Source organism: Scyliorhinus torazame, chromosome 14 (assembly GCF_047496885.1).
Source record: "Scyliorhinus torazame isolate Kashiwa2021f chromosome 14, sScyTor2.1, whole genome shotgun sequence".
Classification (NCBI taxonomy): Eukaryota; Metazoa; Chordata; class Chondrichthyes; order Carcharhiniformes; family Scyliorhinidae; genus Scyliorhinus; species Scyliorhinus torazame.
Genome location: NC_092720.1, coordinates 195595267 through 195604465, shown reverse-complemented (window position 1 = coordinate 195604465; position 9199 = coordinate 195595267). Strand labels below are relative to the sequence as shown.

Here is a 9199-nt window from a genome sequence, read left to right as displayed (position 1 = left end):
TGTGAAGCAATTGGCTATCCACAATGCTACCGTGCTGCCCGTGCTAAATGAAGAGGAAACATTCAGAGGGATGGGAAAATGATGGGGGAATGGGGCACGAAGGCCAAATGCCTCCTTCTGTGCTATAACTCTTCCATCGTTTTAATCTAGGAGTAAGATAAACCGTTTGATTATATGCTAATGTCGAATTTCAGTGATCAGCATCTTCGATTTGCAGACTCTAAAATGTAGATCTTATCTCAACCCATAATACTAAAAGCATAGAATGGGTGGCATTTTCTTGTTTATTTGAACCTGGTACAATTAATTCGTTCAGGTGCTGGAATTTCCAGGTAACATAATGCTAATTGTAGCTGCTCAATCTTCGGGCCCGCTCAGTGAAATTGATATTAACCTCATAAAATAATGCTGCTTTTGATTGAGACGACATTTAATAAAAATGATATTGGCTTTCATTTACAGAACTGGAGAAATGTTTAGAAAGATCAAAAGGTAACATAGAGTAAACGTTTTTCAAGATTCTAACCAGCCAATTTCATTCAAAAAATTTATGATCGCTTTATGTATGCAAATTGAGATTATATTGGGAAAATACTTGGCTTTGATTGAATGTTAAAATATTGGAACAAACGTTCTCCTTCGTGAAAAGTTGGCGGCTTTTGTTTCCACTTTCACTTGCCTTTTCCCTTTCTTCTTTTGCAATGTTAACGTGCATATGCTTTGCACTGGCATTTCCTGCACATCAGAGAACCAAATTCGCATTATTTAGGACTCTGGGACTTGCGCGCGGAAAGGACACACGTCACGTGCACCCCCTGAAAGGGGCGCACTGAAGAATCGTTAATTAACAACCTGAAAGTTAGAATATATTATTCAATGGTCAAATGAAGTATGGTACGTAAAATAAACACAGAGTTGGATGAGCAAGAGTAAAGAGGCCGAAAGAAAAAACAGTAAAAGAAAATCGATTTGTTGCTAAGAACGGTAAACACTTTTATTATTGCCATTATTTGTACAGTGAGATTCATCATATTTGTAATAAATGCATCCAGACACTCTGAACACTCTGATTCTCTTAGGCCTTGCATTTGTAAGGTCACTTGCACATATTTTATATTGTATTGGTTTAAAATTGAGAACAGATTTGATGGGGGTTAATGCTATTCCCAAAATAAAATCTAAGATATTGTTAATTTGACAACCCGGAATTTTCTTTTTTGTCCGTTGTTATATATAATTAACTTGTTAATTGTTATGTGTAATAAGAATCACTGAATTACTACAGCACTGAAGGAGGCCCTTCAGACCACCGTGTTTGCACCAGCAATCTGAATGAGCTATATACTGTGTGTCATCTTCCCATACTCTCCTCATAACGCTGTGCATTCTTCCCTTTCAGGTAAGGATCCAATTATCCATTGTTTTGATCCTGGACCAGCCATTAAGATTGGATCTGGCTAGGGAGCAATAACTTCTGTTTAAAGTTCGAAGTTTGAGATCCCAGTTAATTGCTAGCAGAATAAAGCCGCAAGATTCCAAGAGCTTTGCAAAATACAACGACACAGTGAGATCAGTAAAATAATTTGCAATATCTGTCTTGCACTCTGCATACAGAATCATCATGAGGTCCATGCGAATTAACTGGCAAACTATGATCCGACACACCACACTGACAATAAATGGTAGATGCGACCAAGTTAGATCCCACGGTTTTCTCCACAGCCCACCCAGACGCCAGTGCCCACTGTGGGTCGAACAACTTCGTTAAACCTCTGACTTCATACGGCGAATTGCAAGTGCTCATTCTCCCTTTTGAAGATTTAGCCTCGGAATTCCCCACAACAGTCACTCATTCTCGGACTGCCTCAGCAACTACTCACACTTCAGGGTTTTAGTCTGATGCCATGAGACTACGTTTACCTGGATTCCAGAGTCTGCACCCCGGCAGTAACTGACCTGCACAGCTTTAGTCTTCAGAAAAGCTGCCATTTTCTGGCACTGTGGTTTGACAATCACCCTCATGGGATTCAAGTAAGGTGCTTCACGTGTGACGCTACCTGATCGACTGTAAAACGGCGTTGGGGTTGGACTACTACTTCTTTGAGATTTTCTCGCATAGGATATTTGTAACGAGATATTAAACGATTTGTTCAATTTGGGCAATTTAAGATCAACTGTAGACACAACGCTTTGATAAACAATCATCCCGAGTCGGAATGTTAGCTCCCTTTTCTTTCCACAGATACTGTCAGACCTACTAAGATTTTCCAGTATTTCCTGTTTTTCTTTCAGATTCCAGCATCCGCAGTAATTTGCTATTTGATCTTAAGGTTATGGGCGTCTGAAATCGCATATGTCCATCCCAAATTTGAGTCGTCGTAGTTATTTTTCGTTGCTAACAGGAGCCAGAATGCAACTTCAGAGCCGTTGATTTTTGCACCTAGGTTGTTTGTAACGCAATCAGGAGTAAGGTGTCTACAGCGTTGTGAGGTCGCCTCCCTTCAAGAGCATTGGTACAGTTATCCCTTTTAAGCAATATCCACTATATTATTTTCACACATGCAGCCTCCATTCGCGATTATTTCAATTTTATTCAGTTATGGGGAATCTTACCAATATGGCTCAGTATAGGTTGTACACTCCACCCGATTTCACTGACCAACGGAATCAAAGCAATGGATTGATTACACATGAAGGAGGGTTCACCGAACACACATAAACGTCGAGGAAGTGTCTACCGTTGCCTATTCCACTAGGCTAGCTTTACTTCACCGGTGAAGGACCATTTAATTGGTATGTGCTGGACTTCCATTCGTGTACAAGAGTAAGTACCTTCCCATAGATCTTCCGGTCAATGGGAGGTCAGCAACATTGCACACCGGCAACGCCATCAACAATTGTACTGCAGTTCGGCCAGGGGGGTGACATTCATTGATGGATACATTCCGGTAACTGGGGTATGTCACTGCCGCCGAGCTGATATTTCATGAAAGTGCACGAGCTGCCTTAAAATGAATCGCAGTTTGTCCTTAATCAACGTTTCGATTTGGGCAGCACGGTGGCAAGGTGGTTAGCACGACTGCTTCTCGGCGCCGAGCACCCGAATTCGACCCCGGGACACTGTCCATGTGGATTTGCACATTCTCCCCCTGTCTGCGTGGGTCTCACACTCGCAGCCCAAATATGTGCAGGGGAGGTGAATGGCCACGCTAAATTGCCGCTTAATTGGAAAAAAAAGAATTGGGCACCAGATTGACATGGATATTTGTCTTGATTTTTGTTCCCAAGGACTTGTCCACCGCAGGTGTCAAATCGCCCGGCCTGCACATTACTCAGAATGTCCTTAGACTCTTTGTTGATCAACTGAGTAACTTTTACAATTCCCAATCTCTGACATCAGCATGCTGTGTAGGAAGCACTGAGCGATTGGCGAAAACCATTATGCTTTTTTCCATTAACACGTTCTTTAACAATTTGGCGTGCATATAATTTGGAGCAGGTGATTATGCAGTCTAAATGTAGCCAGACTTCCCACTGCATTCCTCCGATCCATTTTCATGCCTGTATACTCAATGCTACGACCGGTATTTTGCCAGCACTTCTTATCTAGTGAACAAAGTACTCATTAAGGATTCTAGACATGCAGTACGTCCCTTTACCCATCATAGAACACAACGCATCCCATACTAATAAGTTACTATTTGAATGCTGTTTGCGTTTGGGTGTCGCCCTTTATGCAACTTGCCAATCAATTTCCATGCCCTCTTTCTGGCTGTCGGATCTGCCACCTCACCTCTCAAAGTATGGTATTTCGACTGCTTCTTGTTTCAACAATTCACTGGTAATGCATCACGTATCATCTTCGTTTCTTTAATCTTAGTCTGCCTCCATGGTCAACCAAGGTACCGAGGCTTTGCTTTCTTTACCTTTCACCTTTTTGGAATGTACCTGGCCAGTATCCCACACGTCGGCACAAAGAGATCCATTGTTCTGATCACCGTTTTATCCATCTGTTTTTCCGTTCCTTTTGTACTGACCAGGTTCCCTCTCATCATATTGAAGTCAACACTTCTCTAACATAGCGATTTTACTTTAGATTATTCCTTACTCGTTTCCATTGATCATCTAAAATTTATTCTGCAAATGATGTTCAGGTGAGGTGGATTGGCCATGCTAAATTGTCCCAAGGTGTCCAGAAGGTTAGGTGGGGTTACGAGGAAGGGGGGGGGGGGAGGTGTGGTTGGGCTTAGATGGGGTTGTCTTTCGCAGGATCAGTGCAGACTCGATGTGTTGAATGGCCTCCTTCCGCACTGCAGGGATTCTATGATTTTAAGATTCTATGAAATGATCTCTCTTGCCCCACAGCCACTTGTTCCATTTGTCAGTGCTGTAGTCAGGTCGAGAAAGATGAACAGTGATGGTTCGCATACATCACAGTCATGCAGTTTGTTATTTGCGATATTGCAAAGCGCTGATTTCCCGCACAAACACTTGGCGACTTAGTCCGTCTCAGTCCTAGCACCAGATGCGGACATGCCTTGGACAAGAACATGCTGACTCACTGTTTGGAGGCCGAGCTCTGTTCGGCTGTTCCTGATTGTACATATGTTGTGTGTTTACAAATATGCACTATTAACCTATATTTGGATTCCTCGTAGTCTTTCTTAGGTTCCTTTTCTTTAAATGGCACTAGTTCCTTCTCTTGTAACATGCATATGCACTTTTTCTTTATTACATCTGCATGCCATTTTATGTTAAACCCGGATCAACCGAACTAATTATGTTCTGCGGAAGGATATTGGCTCTAGTTTGTTGAATTCCGTCTCTACATTTTAGCTACGTACTTCTTCCTCCAGAACTTTACAGAGACTTAAGATGCCCAAGGCGGACTTCTGGTGGCAGCCATGAACTGAGAGGTCGCACATTTGCTGGCTCCCGCCCAAAGTGGATTTTGTTGTTCCTTCCCCACCCGCATGGGGACCTTTTAGGGATGAAATGTATGTGAGTGCCCAGGGATGATAATGCTCGTTTGGTAAGTCTAATGCAAGCCGGGAATCGAACCTGAGACCCTGGAGCTGTGAAGCAACAGTGCTAACCACTGTGCTACCGTTATCCCTTTGATAATTTAGCTGGCAGCTTGAATAATATATGAACATTATTTGATAGAATTGATCTTGCTAATATGTATTTTCTAATTCCCTTGTTAAGCGACATGACATTTATTTACTTAGTTCAACTAGTTAAGCTACGAATTTAATAGAGACTTTTACAGTTTCAAGTCCGATGTATTTAAACAATTTCTTTAAAAAAAAAAAATATTTTAATTCAATTTTAGCAAATTTTCAAACCCCCCCCCTTACAGAAAAAAGAAAAGCATAAAACACATAAAACACCATTGTACACTTATATTGCGAATTCCCCCAATGTACAACCCCCCCCCCCCCCCCCGGTGAAACAATAATAAATACATACCCGAAAAAATCCCACTCTCCCCCCCCCACCTCCCCTCCCCCCCTGGGTTGCTGCTGCTGCTGACCACCTCCTAACGTTCCGCTAGAAAGTCTAGGAACGGTTGCCACTGCCTGAAGAACCCTTGCACAGATCCTCGCAAGGCAAACATTACCCTCTCCAATTTAATGAACCCTGCCATGTCGGTGATCCAGGCTTCTACGCTTGGGGGCCTCGCATCCTTCCACTGTAGCAGAATCCTCCGCCGGGCTACCAGGGATGCAAAGGCCAGAATACCGGCCTTTTCCGCCTCCTGCACTCCCGGCTCATCCGTTACCCCAAATAATGCTAACCCCCAGCTCGGCTTGACCCGAATGTTCACCACCTTAGACACAGTCCTTGCAAAGCCCCTCCAAAAACCAGCCAGCGCCAGACACGCCCACAACATATGGGCGTGGTTTGCTGGGCTCCCCGAACACCTCACACACCTGTCCTCTACCCCCAAAAGCCTACTCACCCTCGCCTCTGTCATATGTGCTCTGTGAAGAACCTTAAATTGTGTCAGGCTAAGCTTGGCACAAGAGGAGGAAGAATTAACCCTTCCCAGGGCATCAGCCTACAGACCCTCATCTATCGCCTCCCCAAGCTCCTCCTTCCATTTACCCTATAGCTCCTACACCGAGGTCTTCTCCTTTTCCTGCATCTCCTGATGACTGCCAAGACCTTGCCTTCTCCAACCCACAGCCCCGAGAGCACCCTATCTTGAATCTTACGTGCTGGAAGCAGTGGAAATTCCCTCACCTGACGTCTCATGAACGCCCTCACCTGCATGTACCTGGAGGCGTTTCCGGTGGGGGGGGGGGGGGGGAGGGGGGAGCCCAAATTTCTCCTCCAGTGCTCCAAGGCTCGCAAACGTCTCATCTATAAACAGGTCCCCCATTCTTTTAATTCCTGCCTGATGCCAGCTCAGAAACGCCCCATCCATTCTCCCCGGGATGAACCGATGGTTCTCTCGGATCGTGGACCAAACCGAGACCTCTACCCCACCTCTGTGGTGCCTCCATGTCCCCAAATTTTCAGAGTCGCCGGCACCACCAGACTCATGGTGTACATTGTCGGCTGGAGCGGCAGCTGTGCCGTCACCAGCGTTCTTAGACTCGTGCCCACACAGGACGCCATCTGCAGCCTCTTCCACGCCACCCCCTCACCCTCCATTAGCCACATTGGCAGCCCAGTAGTACCCACATAGATTGGGCAACGCTAGCCCTCCTCTGTCCCTGCTACGCTCCAGAAACACCCTTTTACCCTCGGGGTCATATTCGTCCACACGAATTTCATGATGCTCCTGCTGACCCATTTAAAAAAGGCCTTAGGGATCAGGATGGGAAGGCACAGGAATACAAAGAGGAACCTCGGAAGGACCATCATTTTCACCGACTGCACTCTACCCGCCAACGACAGTGGCAACATATCCAACCTTTTAAACTCCTCCTCCATCTGCTCCACCAGCCGCGTCAAATTGAGCTTGTGCAGGGCCCCCCAACTCCTAGCCACCTGGATCCCCAGGTACCGAAAGCTCCTTTCCACCCTCTTCAGCGGAAGCTCGTCTATCTCCCTTCCCTCGTCCCCTGGGTGTATCACAAAGAGCTCATTCTTCCCGACGTTAAGCTTATATCCGGAAAAGTCCCCGAACTCCCTGAGGATCATCATAACCGCCGGCATCCCATCCACTGGGTCCGCCACATACAGGTCATCGGCATACAGCGACACCCGGTGTTCCTCTCCCCGCCCCCCCCCTAACCAGTACCCTCCAGTTCCTGGACTCCCTCAGTGCCATGGCCAAAGGCTCAATTGCCAATGCGAACAACAAGAGGGATAGGGGACACCCCTGCCTCGTCCCCGGGTACAACCGAAAATGTAACAATTTCCTTTTTAAAGAACAACATAATAATTACAACCAATCACCTACCTAATATCCCCTGACTTCGCCAATCGTTTTTGTACATAAAAATAATGTCGACTCTCTCTCTCTTTTTGCTCCCCTACCCCGCTCCATCAGCTGCCTCCTCTCCTCTCTACGTTGCTTCTGCACCACCACTGTAAATGTGTCCAATGAGGTCTGTGGTATTTCAAGGGAACTCAGTCTGTGTGTCTCTCTCCCTTTTTCTTACGCACAGCTAATGCTCATATTTACGATCAGGGATTTGAATTGTAAGTTTTTGCAAGAATGAGCATTATGCATGTTGCATAAAGGAACAAAAATGCGATTGTTTTAGCTTTTCCTTCCAGGTCACATCAAATTTCCAATTTCCAAATTTCTGGGATGCTTAAAAAGTCGATTTATCATTCCAGAATTCGAAACTTTAAAAGAAAAACTGAGAGGTACGGTTGAGTAAAGTGAAAATAGAAATATATATTTATATAACACAAAGGATTTTGGTACAAGAGGGCCGGAGATAAAGGAAAAAACAACAAGAATGGAATGTGTGCCTTCGTGGGACGGCACGGTGGCACAATGGCACAGTGGTTAGCACTGCTGCCTCACAGCGCCAGGGACCAGGGTTTAATCCCTGCCTTGGGTGACTGTGTGTGTGACGTTTACACATTCTCCCCGTGTTTGTCTGGGTTCTCCTCCCACAGTCCAAATGTTAGGTTGTGTGGGTACTGGGATGGGCCGAGGGGGCAGGCGACGTAGTCTGCCTTTTCAGAGAGTCGGTACAGACTCGATGGGCCGAATGGCTTCTGCACTGTACAAATTTCATAGGGTCGTTTCAACAAATCAATGGGCCCCGAATGCAGTACCTTGGTGCTTTGTCTGATCAGCACTATTGATCAGGTTTTGATAAGGTTACAGAAGGTCTAGGCACAGGTCAACGAAAATCTTATTTCTTTCATTAAGAGTTCCACTTGCCTCGCGGCATTCTCGGGGAAATGATTCGAGGCAACAGGTTTATAAGTAAGTGATAACATAGCAATATGGAAAGTGAACCCCATATATTTACCGGAAGTATTAAAAAGTCTACCAATTAGAAATTCAACGTTTTGTTCACAACTCTTATGTTCTGTTCAAAATGTGAATTCAACTGCGATTTTATTATAATTCATTGCAGGCTGGAAAGAAAGGACTAATGGCCGAGGTTTATGCTTTTTCTTTTTTAGGAACAGGAAGGAAGCTGGAAGTAAAAGGTGGTGGTAGGCACATATGAATTGATACTCCATTGAATCATGGCAATCATTAACATTGCAACAATATTCTGAAAAAGAAAATGAATAGAAATTTAACGTATGCCCGATTTGCGAAATTTGATATATGGTGGTGATAATGACTAATCTTCTTTTGTGTTTTCAATATGGGATCGGTGGAGTGACCTTTGTTTAGCTAATTTTGTTGTTGTGAATGGAAGTCTGATGTAATGTCTTCCAAGCGGGTACATTAATTTCGATATTAGACATGGGCAGGCAGCATAGCAAATGCATTAGCTGTTGATACAGTGCTAGAAACATAAACTTAAGGTTTTGTCGAGACCTCCTGTGGGACATAAAGAGGAATATTTTAACGCAGAGAGTTGGAGTGATCTGGAACCTGGTGCCGAAGAGAGTGGTGGAATTAGAGAAGATCAATATTTTCAGATGGAAATTGGATGGGAAGTTGAGGGGATACATTTGAAGAGTTATGAGGTTGCGAAGGGGAAATGGCGCTGACGGGATTCCTCGACAGAGAAACGGCATGGACAAGTTGGACCGATAGGAC

At 44.7% G+C, this 9199-nt stretch overlaps 1 long non-coding RNA gene across 1 annotated transcript; it reads left to right on the top strand.

Annotated features, from left to right (window-relative positions):
* Positions 1–454: 454 nt before the first annotated feature.
* Positions 455–8641, top strand: LOC140389401 (uncharacterized). Its single transcript, XR_011934381.1, has 3 exons — positions 455–492; positions 7801–7830; positions 8608–8641. It is a non-coding gene; the product is annotated as an uncharacterized lncRNA (long non-coding RNA).
* Positions 8642–9199: the final 558 nt, after the last annotated feature.